The following is a 14,765-nucleotide window of genomic DNA, read 5'->3' as shown; positions in this document are numbered from 1 at the left end:
GGGATGCATACCACACATCTCTCTCTTGCTTGCTCTTTTTTTTTTTTAAAGCATTGAAGCAGGCAACAAAGAAGGAGAGAAAGACTGGGAGAGACACTCAATTGAGATATTGGCACCTTTGATTGACAAGACCTAATCAGCTTATCTCCACACTAATAAAGTTGATGGCCTGTGGAGCTGGTGTATGTCCAGCTTCAAGTGAACTTTCAGTAGCCAAAGCCTCAAGGGCCAGGACTCAGACTGAGCTTATCTAAACTGATTTAAATCAATTCCTAATGGGCTATTTCAATTTGATCAATTTGAAAGGATGGAAACCTGTAACCATTTGACTCAATTGTCTTGATTCATGCTGGCATCACTGGAGATTTGGTCAGAGCTGCAAACTATTTATCTACAATGAAACAAGGGAGTGCGACTGATACATTTCTGAAGTAATTTGACCCTCCTTTTGGTATTACTCAGTCTGTTCCAAATCAAGAGCTTTAGAAAACTACTGTTGTACATGCAACCCAATAAAACATTTTGAATGACACTATTCCAAAACGAGAAGAGTGAACATCAGACACAAAGCAACCTGTGCCACAAAGAGGGACTGAACTGGTTGTTTCTGTTTTTTGTCTCTTGGACAATTCTGTTTGCTTTTCCAAATTAACCAAGTCCTTTACATGTTTTGAGGGAATGCCTGTTTAGTCAAAGGTGTGATGGCACAACAGAATGCTGGAATAGGAGCAATTTGAACATTCAGATGGATTGCATTAACTACGAGCAGAATTAAACAATTCACTTTCAAAAGTTCTTGAAATGCAGTTTAAAAAGCTTACTGCACTTTCAACTTCAGAATAACAAGTCAAGGAAGCATATGTGGCTATATGTATTACATTGCACTGAGAAAAACATTTGCTCCTTCCCTCAGAGTAAATCATTAAGTTTGTAACAGATTCCATAGCATCAAAGTGCACCTACACAAATTACTCATTGAATTAGGAACTCTGATTTCCATACAAACAAAGTGATATCTTTGAGAAAACATAACAATCCTATAAACATAGAATCATCTCAATAAGGGAAACTGCGTGCTTGTATCAAAACATGAACAGTACAAGCAGGAACCTGTAAAGAATTCTTCAGTCAATAGCACACATTAACACCTTAGAAATGTCCTGTGTTTAATAGAGGTAATTTAAGCACTTTCTAAAGGAAGAGTTTTTTTGGTATTAATACCAGATTACAAAAAACCCTGAGCAATATTTTCATTCAGATTGTGGTTTTCAAGCTGTAATTGCTTTATACAAAATCCACTCTAGTGTTATCACTCAATATCATCTTCACTGCTGTACATCTGAAGATAATTTTGCAATAAAACTTAATTGATAGAGCTTATTTTTCACTAATCTCTTAATACAGAAAAATGAAAAACTACTAACAGTATGTATTATAAGCTATGACCCTCACAGTGCAGCACATTTCTAGTTTATCAAGCTAAAATAGATCCATTTTATGGCATCAAATATTTTATACACTTTAATAATGTCGAGACTTTTTCCCAAAATAGGAAGTAAATGGAAAATTCTTCTAATAAAGCAAAACGTAGAGAGTAAAAGTAATGCACAAAGAGGCTGAGCTGAACATCTCATCACATAACATTGCCTGTTCGTGCCCCACTGACCATTAATGCAAAAACTCAAAATGTTCCAATTATGGAAATTGGTGAATGTGTCATCAGTAAAATACACTGAGAATTTACATTCAGTGATTTAATAGTTACAAAATGAATTCATTCTGACACACCACATACGGAGGATTCTTAGGAAGACTTTTTAATAAAGGAATTATGGACTATATTATTCTCCCTTCTCTTTTGAGTAAGTTAGACCTACCATCATTCTTAGGAGCTTCCCATCAACTAAGTAAACAGTTCTAGTAATTACAAAGGATATTTCACAGCCAAATGATGCTTTAGATGTTCACAGCAGAGGACTGGATGTTTGAATTCCTAAGGCTTTTTTTCCTTGAAAAATACTATACACTATAAAGAAAATACTTGCAGTGTAGAAAAGTCGCCATATGCAAGATGACCATTAAGGCATCATGAGAACTGACATCAGTACCACCTTCCGTAATGCTGGGGCTATTTTGATATCCAAACACAGTAGCAATGCTCTTCAGCAGAGTGGACAGCAGTCAAAAAAATAAGTGGCTTGCAAAATCAAGGAGCTTGAATCAAATGTGTCTAACAAGGAACTGTTGTGGTGGACCTAGACTTTATTCCCCAATCTACTACCAAAATCTGATAAGACACTTTGGCACATTTAATAGCCAGCTGCTGCTCTGTAGCTGGTGTGGACTGAAAAGGGATAATCCAAAACTGTAAGACTAATATGATCTCTCTACTCCTGATTTGTGACTAGGAACTTTCTGCCCTCTCAAGATCTGCCAACTTCCTCCATCATTCGCTCTTTTCTTGTACAACTCAAAGTGTATGGTTACTCAAAGGTAACTCAGAGCATCAAATCCATAGGAAACTGTTCCCATGATTTGGGATGACTGTGTAGTCTTATGTAGGACTATATCCATTGATATTTCCTATCTGATGAGTCAGGACTACTTCTATAAGAGAGAATAGATACTGCATAATCACTAATAATGTCCTTCCAGATCTGCTCCAGCACCCTTTCCTGGGATTCAGAGATTAGGCTAGCTTAGTGCTTATTTATTTATTTTCATTTAATTTCATTATGCTTTTGATCTTCCTATCAACAAGACTAATGCAATACCATTAACCTCATTCCTCAGATGGTCAACATGGATGGACAAAGTTCTTGGAGCTCATGGAAGTAAAGGGCAAAATTGTATTGCCATCAAATTGGCAAAAAAAACAGCAAACAACCCACAACACAAACACTGCAGCCACTTCAGTCTGTAAAAATAAAACCAGTGCTTTATTTTTTCATTTGAATACCTCTCAAACTGTCATTTAATGAAGGAAAAGTTTTTTAAACATAGCAATCAGTTTGCCAAGATCACTGCAGGTGTATCAGACAGAATTAATGACAGTAAAAGGCTGACAGACTTGTGCTTTGTCTTCTGTGAGTGAAAACGCCACCCTCCAGACCAGATAAAAATCAGCCTCTACCTTTTTTTTGGCAGTCAGATCACAACAAGGCCAAAGTAATATTAAATCATTTATGAGGTTTTTAAGTTTAAATATCAAAGTGATATATATGCAGAGGAACTGTTATGACATTTGAATTTCAGCAATAGGCATTTTTTAGACATTTCAAACTATGTAAAACCTGACATTTTAGTGTTTATATACAAAACTTGCTATGATACAAAATAACACCTCTCCACCAATGCTTTGTCATTTAAAACTTTTTTTTTTTTTTTCCAAATATAGTCACATAGTTATAACTTCAACTTGCTGAAGAGCATATTCTTGACTAGGAGCCTGTCATCTTCATGCAAATAGGAAAGATCTACTGTATATTAATTATGATTTTTACAGTCATCATTTTCATTCTCCTTGTTTCTCATAGTCTCCCATTCCCCTTACTATTCACGTAGAAATGTTCTTTGGCAGCTAAAATAATACTACTTTTATGCAATGTTTTGATGAAGTGCACCAGAGAAAATGAAATGAAATGGACTACCCAAAAAATGAAAACAACACAGGTGATATACAACTGTTTGGGGCACTACTTTTATGAGATATGGGAAATAACACGTATTACTCATCAATTATTCTATAATGTACAATGCCTGTCTCCTCAAGCTTCTAACAGCCAGGATTGAAATGTTTTGACATGATGATCTCAAGGTGGAAATACTGAAGGCGTTAAAATACAGATATAACTACGTGATAATGAAGAACAAAATGTGTACCATTTTCTTGCAGTCATAGTTTGCAAATTAACAAGCTGCTATTGATTTTTCTTTGAGGTCAATAACAGCATTTATTGATCTGAGAAGTTAATACTGACTGAGGTCAATACTACATCTCAGGGGTCAAAAAATCTGGATACTGACTTCTGTTTCCTGTCCATATATAAATATTACATAGTCAAAATGGGCACATTTAATCTTTGGAGATAAGAAAGTACCGTATTTGACATGATACAAAAATTCAAAAGTATAAAAAGTTAAGAATAGAGCCTACTAGCATCATTTTCTAACAGGTTTTCAACACTGCATCTTATATTAACCCAGAAGCTCATGAAATTTCTGAATTTATCATCTCCAAAGCACACAACAGTCATTACTGAGACTCAATTACACAGAAATGCATAAGTAAATTAATGCTCATAAAAGAAGTACCTAAATTCAGTACTGGACTTCTTACTGGAGACTCTTATGGCCCATTCTTTAAAATGTGATTTCCAGCAAAATCGAGATAAATACTTCTGCCTTTAACTGGTCAGACTCCAGCCATTTTCCTTCTGATTTGTACCTTGTAATTCAAGCCATCTCACCTCTGAAGGAAAAGAGGAAGCGAGCTATTTGTGTCTCAATATTTTGAAGCTTGAGGTTTACTCTTAGAAAATGGTTGGGAAGAAAATAAGCTGCAGGAAATGCAAAGCTCATTCAGGTATAGATACACCATTATAACAAATCCTGAGTAATGTAATTTCTCAGAATGCATAAGTTAGATATTAGATTACTAAAGAATTTTATTTGTATGAAGATGCTCTTAATCTAAAGCACAAGCAGAGAATAACGTGCATTACTGGCAAGCATTTAAAACAAGGACATTAATGATAATATTCATAGCATTTGAAGAACTGAACAATTTAAGAACTTTCCACGATCACCATCACACGAGGTGGAAACTGAAATTTTACATTTGAAGAGACTGTAACAAAAAGACTGACAGCCACCAAGTTGTACAGAACTCAGACTGTTAATAATCTTCAGATCTGTGGTGGATTTAGGAATATAAACACAGGTCATCTGCTTTTTGGGATCAGTAACCAAGTAGCTGAACAAATACAGGCGCATCACAAGAGGACAGAGTTATGTTCACTAATAATTCAGTATTTTACCTGCCCATAACAGAACTTCATTTATGTTTCCATAAATTTACATGGCAAATATTCAGTAAAATGAATTCTTCTGTTACCAGAATATGTCCCAGACAAAAAGGTGCAAGCATGCTAATGCAAAGCATTGGAGGTGAATAAAAGGGCTTGTTTGTTACAAGTGGTCCAAGTTTTTAAAGTCCTTAAATAATTATGTCATTATGCACTTAACTATGTACATAAAAGGAGAACAAAGTAAATCAGTAAGCATCAATCTTCACAAACATATAGACCTGCACATTTGATTTATTTCAAAACACAACACTGTGAGAAATTCCTAAAAATTCTAACATCATAATCTTTATTGTGTAGAGTATTTTAGTATGTACACAATTAGAAAACTCTTCACTTTGTCACTAACATTTGCAAAAAGTCTGATTAATCACTTTAAATTGAGAAAACACCATATTTCCTATATTGTTTAGAACAGATCCTCGTCATTAAATTTAAAAATTTCAATTTTTTTTTCCTAAAAGGAATTAAAATACATTTAATATGATATCTAAAGTTCAGTCTTAGAACTTCTCCACTTGATATTACTTTCACTAGTGCAGCAAACCCCATTACTAAAATGACAAAAGTAATTACATAGGTAGTAAAGCAAATATAATCAGGCCATTGGATGGAATTTCTCAAGATGGCATTCCACTCAATTATTGTGCAAGTGCCAAGACATGCAACACGTGGAAATCTTACAAAACTCAATTATAAAAATAAGAGTCATATTTTCAAGACATGGAATAAAATCAAAAGCTACTGCATCTATGCAAATAATCAATATAATTAAGACAGAAACACTCTCCTATCTAATTGATTTGCATGCTTCAAGTATACGTAACACTTGCCTGTCAAGAACCTACAAGAGAGCTAAACAGGAACTAAATCCCCAAATACATGAACACTCTCCAAAATCTCCATATTTATAGTCACAGAGGCCAAAAAATATGGAAAAGCTCATCGCAGTAGAAACCAGCCAAGCAGATGTCAGAGTCTGCCTTTATACCAAAGTTAGTCCTTTCACAATAAACAATGAAAAGCACATGACTCATTTCATAAAAACACCAACTAGGATGTTTAGGTACACCTGATACCTGTATTCAGATATCATGGCACTGAACTTGACCTCAGTACAAGCTCATGGAAACATGTTCTTGCAAGTCTTTTTTCTGATGTACGAGCAAAGCAGCCAACTTCCCCAGCATGCACATCAACGCATGCAGCCACACACACTTGGAATTCAATACATATTTATGCTCTGCCAATTACTGCCACTGTTTACAATCAAGACTTATTACAGTGGTGACTAGGCCAAGAGTATGAAGTTCCATATAAAACTTAATGTTTACATATTTTGAGCTAGTGAAGTAATGTGAGTTAAGTATTAGCAAATGGCAGAAAAACAACAAAGCAAGAGACAGCTGATGCTGGAAAGTAGATTTTGGAAGGGTTGACAATACAGAAAACAACGCCACAAAAATCAGTAGAAGGATTCTCATGAGCGGACTAGTAAATTCATTAGCACAAAATACTATGATGCGATTTAAACTAGATGTAGAAATAAAATCTAGATAACATCATTCCTCATTCCACACTGAGATGAGAACGGCACTTTTCAATCGGCTTCTTTTATGTCTCACTTGGGGACAGAAGTTTGAGCTTTTCTCCCTCCCTATAGTTCTGCAGTCCCAAGTTGCAAAAGGGCAAAATACTGCACTTGAAAGATGATCTATCATGAGAACCCTTTTGATATTGACTTTACCTAGAAAAGCATGTTCAATACAAATAATTTTTTAATGTTAAACTTTGTTCTCTAGTGCAATTGGAGGAAAACACTGTTAGCCTGACAGGAAGAAGAGACACAAAGCTTCAAACAAACAACTAAGGTGTATTTTATATTTTCAAGCCTAAGCTCATCAACTTTTCTTCTTGATGTAAACTGAATATAAAGAGTCTTTGCCCAACAAGATCTCACGCTGTGCAAATTCATCGGTGCCCATGTAGTGAAAAATCCATTAAAACCTACTGAAAATCACGTTGTTTACTCAGGCACCCAAAATGATAATTCATTAAAGTACAGCTAACATTTTATGGACAACAAAATTACTAAATTTAACCATTAAAATCGCAAGGCATTAACATACTTCAAAATCCATTCTTGTAATTCTGTTAATCTATGCTTTTCTTGCAACACTGCAAAGCCAGCATCAGTTGGAATCAATTCATTTCACTGCATGAAAGTTTTAAAAAACTTTGTGTTGTATAGAATGGAGAAAGAGGTGAAACTGAGTAGAAGTGAAGATTATCTAGGGGCAACTTACGAGGATTTCAATACTGCTCATTATAAAGTACTTCCAAAGTATCATAGACTTTCAGGTCAAGCTCTCTACAATTTGCTTCTGTCAGAGAGAATATGAAACCTGACCAAGAACATTTTTCAGGCCAACAATAGTTGATCACCTCCTTATTGGAGCCATTACTTTATGTTTGTCATTGATTTATTACAATGGGTTGTCTAATTATAGAACAACCTGAGTGTTTTAGATGGGTGGTTAAGCAACACAAACACACTGGCTGGCAACGCTATACAAATGAGGAAGGATTTGGAATGTATTTGGAAAGAAGATAAACTTGAGGATTCTTCCATTATCTCCTTGCCACACCAACTCAGAGTTTACTTGGACTATTAGGAACAACAGCTACTATTCACTCAGATTAACACTGTCTGCCTTCTTCCCTTGTTTTGCCTTAGCTGTTCAGAGCCAAGGTAAGAACACATGCTTCCTTTAACAAGTGCAAGTTAGCTTTACAAGGCCCAATTCCAAACAGAGAATTCTAGTTTGAAAACTAGATAAATAAATCCAAGGAAGGCTAAAGGTGAAAAGCGATGATTTGGAAATCTTAATCTCAAGCACTGATTAAGCTAAGTAACATTTTAAGTAAGTAATAGCATTCAGAACTGGACAGAAAATTCAGGAATTTTAATGTAAGGGGAAACCTCCCTGAAGTTATTTCAAGCATGAAAGGTATCATAACTTTAGACTACTTGAAACACAGTGTTTCAGATGCAAGAAATTTTGTGCTAAATTACTTCCCATTCATTCCAGATTAAAAATAAATAAATAAATAAAATCATACAGACATGGAATAAAATCTGTGATTTGAAAACTATGTTTCCATTACATCAAGTATCTTTGAGAAGATACCGCAGTGTTTTGCTCATCCAAAAATCCATCTTAAACAAGCTTATTTCAACTGGATCTCTACTCCTAACAAGACCAGATTTGAATTTCTTATTGACATTAAACATAATAACAAATTCCTGGTCGTTTGTAACTATTAAACTGGAACTTCTTCCAGAACAGGGGACAGAAGCCAAATTTGGATCTCTTTTCCCTGCTATACCATAGCAAATCTGTACTACTGAACAGATATGACATTCCTTATTTGCTGCATTAATGGTATAATCCCAAACCTACTGACGTGAAAGGAAAGATAAACATCCATTTTATTGGAATTCAAGTTGAAAGGTGCTGAGTATCCAAAGATAAGATTTTAACAGAAGTGATCTTACAATACTGCATACAGCGTGAAAAACTCTGAAAGATACTTTCTTGTAACCTTAAAAATAGTTGGAAAAGTTCAGTCTTTTTCTCTTACCTCTAATTTCTAAAGGGTTTTTATTAGGTTGGTTTTGGTACTCTGAAGCAGTTAGAGAACAGTACTTCACTAGTGAACAACTCAGTCTCTCCTTACTTTAAGGTACCATTGTTCTGACATGTACCATTTTTACATGGCTATGAAGAAAACAATCTACACCTCATACAAATATGAAATTACTGATACTCCAGAACATAATTTTCAGATATCCTGCCTTTGAGTCAAAACACACAAATGCAGAGCGAACGGGCTTTGAAAAGTATTAGATGAGGCAATTGTTTTTTTACTGGGTAAACTTTTTACGACCATAAACACAAAATACCCACTCTGCTGTTGAATCGAATCTTCAACAGGAAACCCAGAGCTAAGCAAAATGGAGATGGTGCCATAAATTGCATTAAAATGGCAGGGTATCTAGAAATAGACTAAGTATGACAGATAAAATAGAACTATGAAGGTCAGAGGAGGGAACGCTGGGAGGAAAGATGAAGAGGTAGCAGCACTCAGAGTCAGACGGAGCAGCTCTGTGGCTGGACAAGCAATAAACCAGCAACAACAACAAAAAAAACCCAACAAACAAACAAACTACATTCAAACTGAAGTTGCAAAAATCACCTCACTGGTACAAATAAATGAACCAAGTAGCCTGGTCTGTCCACACTCCGCCGATGCTGTTTATGACTTTTACAAAGCAGTAACTTTACCTTAGCAAGATTCCCCCTAAAACCAGACAGTTTGGATACTCTTGAGGAATGACATCCCGAGAAACAAAAATTTCTCTCTATTTATTCCTTCTCCTCCGTGCTTTAAAGTCTAGACTCCAAAGAAGGGCAGAGGGCTTAGGGATGTGGTAATGCAATATCCCACTTCAAAATGTATTTCCGAAACAATAAACAGATTTTAATAGAAATCAGTCAGCAAAGAAAAAAAAAAATTATATATGAAACATGAAATACCATTCCTAGCAGAAGAAACAGGGATCATGAAAAAGCTCTCTCTGATGCTAACTGGAAACTGCATAAAAACTCATTTCACTGCAGAAACTTTGGATTAAGATTTCAGTAGAAAGATGTTCTGGCATATCAAAGAAACACCTGAGGAAGAGATATTGGTATATGCTCCCAAACTCAGAAACCCTCTTTCTCTAATGAAAGGTTTTACATACAGTATTCTCGTATACACGTATGAATAATTCACTAGAGATGAAATAGGTGGATATTAAGTGTAAATATCTGGGACAGGAACAGCCTCTTTTTATTTAAAGCACGGGCCACTAGGCACAAGGTCCTAATTTTCAGAACTTGTTTTCCATTTACATACTCTTAGTTATCTGGAACTCAAATGCAATTGGAATACACACGCACCTGAAGACAGAACACGGGTGTAAATGCCTAAGTGATGTTAACTAACACAAATAAAACATTAAGCATACAATATTACAACACAAAAGAAGCAACACCCCTCAGACCAATCTAATGTAGCTCTACACATACAAATACTAAGGTTGGGTTTTTGTTAAATTAACACTGAATATTGGTAATGTGATGGAAAGCACAACAAGCAGAGCAGCAAGAACTCAGCCTGAAGCAAGTAAGGATCTGCTAAAATGCAACAGAAGTAGGCCTAAAATTTAAGGGAAAGAAGCTGCCTACCTTCAGAAGGCCTGTAATGTCCTCAAGCACACAGGGATCTCCAGCAAAATACCCTTAAATGAGGTCTGGTAGGGTTGGATCCTGGCTCCACACCTTCTGATCACTCAAGGGGATTGCTTGCACCTGTTGCTTGCACCTGAGCTCCCCTTGGTTGGTCCTGCCTTCCCACCAGGTGCTCAATCACTGCTTCAAGCTGTGACTTAGCATTTCTACTACAAAGTTAGAGCTACTTAAAATTCTTCTAAGCTTAGCAAACTCTTCTTAGTTTTATCACATTAACACTTACTCTACTGTCAGCCCTAAAAGCCAGACCCCAGCCTTGCAACTGAAATGGTATCAAATTAGTAAATATACTTGTTTCAATTTTTAAGGTATTATATGTTATATGACATATTATATGTCAGCTCTGGTGAACATCTTGTTTATGTGATACCTGAATAGCACAACAACCCTATCAAATACAAAGAAGGTCCTTCATTGCTGGAATTTGAATTTGTTTTCAGGATGTTGCACTTGTGAAAGGAGTCAGGAATCCTGGCCTGTCACATACTGCTTAGAACAACGCACTGTATTAAATCCTATTTGTCACATTTGGTAAGAAACCTACAGGAGCTGTATTAAAATAGTTCCTTATTCATGCTAAAATCATTGAACCTCCAGGAACCCTCTATAAACATTTAACACAATTTCACTGATTCCTTCACTATACTTTCATTCAACTCTGCATGCAGATAAGATGCTAACTGTAATTATTTCATAAAGAAATAAACATAACTCTTTGTCTAATGAGATTCTCATTTGCTTTCCACCTAGAAGGGTGCCAATACTTTGGGGAGGGCCTGACCATCTGCCTGTCAGCCAGGCTACCAGTACATTACATTATATATTTATGGATCATTCCACAAAGGGAGGTTCATTACAACAGCCACTGAAAGCCACTGAAATTTACTTGGATCCCCTAGCACTGAGAATTATTCATGTTATACAAGGGTGGTTCTGTCAATTGCTCAGAGGTATTTCTCCTTTAACTTCTCCAGAACTGCATATAACTCAGATTTCCACACAGCAAGGAGAATGGCAACATATTTTAAGCAAACTAAAGACACGGAAGATATTTCTATTAATGGAACAACAGAGGTTTTCTTCTTTTGAGTTCTTTGCTTTAAAATGCCAAACTACAAATTCTTCTAGTAGCTCAGATACCTAAGAGATACACAGAGCCACAGCATAATATACAATAATCATCACTAAAAGATGCAAGCTTAACACTTGTTCTTAGGTTATGTACACTGTAAAGAAATATCTAAGCTTCACAAAGAAAAGTACTCCGCAATAACCAACAACTACATGGTTTTGTGAAAAGTCGCATCCCTTTACATTGTCATGAAACAATCTGATGTCTACGTAGATATACATACACACAATAGTTGCTTTTTCTTTTTCCTGGAAAGGGTCCAAGAGTTGAAAAGAATTTATAGAAAACAATTCAAACTTAATTGCTATGGTTCCCCACAACAAGGCTTGCTTTCCCTTTTCCTGATATAGGAAAAGTACATTCACATTTGCATTTAATAATAACACTGTCCATTTGATTCCTATAGCTCAGAGTGAAGTTTATGGAACACTGAGAAATACAGAGAGAAGAGATTACTCAGATTACTAATGACAAATGGATACATAAAAGCACACAGGTACTACATCACAACGACTGCTGCAAAACAATGACTTCAGTATTATCCATTTTACTTCTTAATATCATTGAGTGGTGCTGGAAACAGGCCATAAACTCTAATGTCTGCTTCCTATCACCAAAGCTGAAAGGAATAGGAAAATAGAAAAATAACAACAAGTAATAACTTTTAAAACAACATTCTGATTTTAGAAAGCAGGTGAGAGCATTCTGCAGTGCCATTGACCATAATTAATAGTCACCTTACTTGGCAGAAACAACAGGGACCCTCAAGAATCAAAAGGCCACTGGTTTTCCTGATATGTCCTGAGAGTTGACCCTCACATGTGTTTGTGCTGTGCAATTTGGTCAATTAATGCGCAGATGTTCTGATGAACTTTCTTGTCTGTGAAATCAGCAACTCAAATGCCTGTTATATTTGCAACATACCACCTTGAGTATTTAGGATGATGTTCTTCTCATTGCAGCAGTCACAGTACTATGGAACTGGTTACTAGACAGTAAATGCTCCACTTAGTCATTCAGAAGGTTTATAGTGTAGATTTAGACATCCTCTGCAACAAACGATAGCCAACAAACTAGAAAAGCCTGACAGGTGGTGCAGTTAGTGCTGCAGAGATGGTGTCAAAAGTGGCAGCACATTCAGACTCCACTGAAGTACATGCGCCAATGGCATCACTCAAAGAAAGAAGTCAGACCTTCTGAGAGACCTCAGCGTGTATGAAGAACTGTACATAAGATGAAAGGGCTTATCAATTCAGAGATGCAAACAGCAAAAAAGCTTCCAATTTATCATGGTAAGTTGCAGGAATGGCAATGCGAAATTGCATTAAATTAGTTACGTGATGTTAGTTTAATCTTTAGATGATCACAGGGGCAGGTTAAAATGGTATATGTATTTTTACTGATGAAGGTAATAAGAAAGCCCCAAATCTGACTCATTCTACAGGTGAAAATGATCCAGGTTCATTACAAGAAGCAGCATACACATCCATAATTATGAAAAGACATCATACAAAGAAAGCAGAATAGATACTTAATAGTTGTCACTTCTGCCCCCGCACCTTCACAGAGTCACAGAACAGCTGATGGTGGAAAGATATCTTTTGAGATCACCTAGTGCAACCCCCTGCTCAAACAGGGTAACCAAGAACAAAGCACTGCGTCCAGTCAGATTTTTAATGTCTTCAGAGATGGATATAACCACTGTGCCGCCAATTTCATTGTTTGACCACTCTCACTATGAAAAAGTGTTTTCTTGCGTTCAGATGGAATTGCACTGGTTTTAATTTGTGCCCATTGCCTCTTGTTCTGTCATACAGTATTAGTGAGAAGAGTCTTCAGTCTCTGTTTTCTCCCTTAAGCTATTTCTATATAATGATAAGATCCCTATAAGCCTTCTCTTTTCCACGCTGAACAATCTCAGCTTTTTCAGCCTCTTCTCAGGTGAAAGATGCTCCAATCTCTTAATTTTTCTTTCTGGTCTTTTGCTCAAATCAGTCCAGTAAGCCAATGTCCTTGTTGTACTGGGGAGCCCAGACTTTGGAGCAAGACTCCAGATGTGGCCTAAGCAGTGCCAAGTAAATAAGATCTTTATGCAACAGTAGTAAAGATGAAGGCAAGCCAACTGGATGACGAGCTGAAGCTCCAAAATGAAATTATTTAACATAGCATCTCAATGAAAAATGATCATGCAGTAACACCAAAAGTAAATTCTTTCATTGCACTGAATTAATGTAAACTCCTTCATACCTAGAGTTGTCATGATTCATGGAAAGAGCTAAGTATAATTAAACTCTTCTCATAAAAATCTTCTGCAAAGATCTACATCGCAATGATGCAAATGTTTCCAAACCACAATCTCCAAATTATTTAATACTAATATACCACATAACACAGCTACCCTAGTAGCCATCACATATTTTAGGCAACAAGAACTGTGTATGTCACTGCTCATTATAGTAAGTAAAGGCAGACACAATGATGGGGCATATTAGTGTGTTTTATTCTGTGTCGTTGTACCTGGTTTTGATGCCAAAAGTCACCTTTTCCATAAAAATATACATTTGCTCTCCAATCGTATTTCTCAGAAATCACCATGGAGATAAGCAATGGAAGTTAACATCATCACTATTCCTATAAAGAATATTCCAAAAAGAGTAAAAAAGGATATAAGATATTCCTTCTCCAAAAAGATCAGGCCGAATTTTTATATGCTTTTCTTTATGAAAGGTCCAGAGTCATCTACAGCAGATGAGAAATCATTCTGAACCAATTTAAAATAGCTATTAAAATAAAAAAAACCCAAGCCTTTATGACCACTGATATAAGAGACAAGAAAATCTACAGGAAAGCAAATTTAACTGCAATCACATGTCCATTTCTACTAACATATCATCTTCTAGAGGAAGAGATTTAATTCTCCCTGTGTCCTCCAAAATCTACACTGTATGTTCCATAGTTCCATTTCATTATTGTTCAGAACACTAAACCCAGAATAATTAAAATGCAGGCGCTTTAGTAACACCACTCATTTAGCTTAGCCATATTTAACTCTAGGAGGGTTGAACTTAATTTACCTCTTAAACAAGGCTTGAGTTCTAAAAAGATACTGGAACATATCAGTTAATTGGGATTCTCTGCAAATTACTTCGCTGTTGAAACATACATTTTCTGCAACTTTCTGTAACT

General features: G+C 35.9%; 1 protein-coding gene across 8 annotated transcripts in view; it reads right to left on the bottom strand.

Annotated features, from left to right (window-relative positions):
* The window catches only part of VTI1A (vesicle transport through interaction with t-SNAREs 1A), a 242,718-nt gene that overhangs the window by 169,695 nt on the left and 58,258 nt on the right, over positions 1 to 14,765 (bottom strand). The gene's annotated exons all lie outside the window — the stretch shown is intronic.

This window comes from Coturnix japonica, chromosome 6, assembly GCF_001577835.2.
Source record: "Coturnix japonica isolate 7356 chromosome 6, Coturnix japonica 2.1, whole genome shotgun sequence".
In the NCBI taxonomy this organism is placed as follows: Eukaryota; Metazoa; Chordata; class Aves; order Galliformes; family Phasianidae; genus Coturnix; species Coturnix japonica.
The sequence above is the reverse complement of the archived record's forward strand: the minus strand, read 5'-3'. Positions and strand labels throughout refer to the sequence as shown.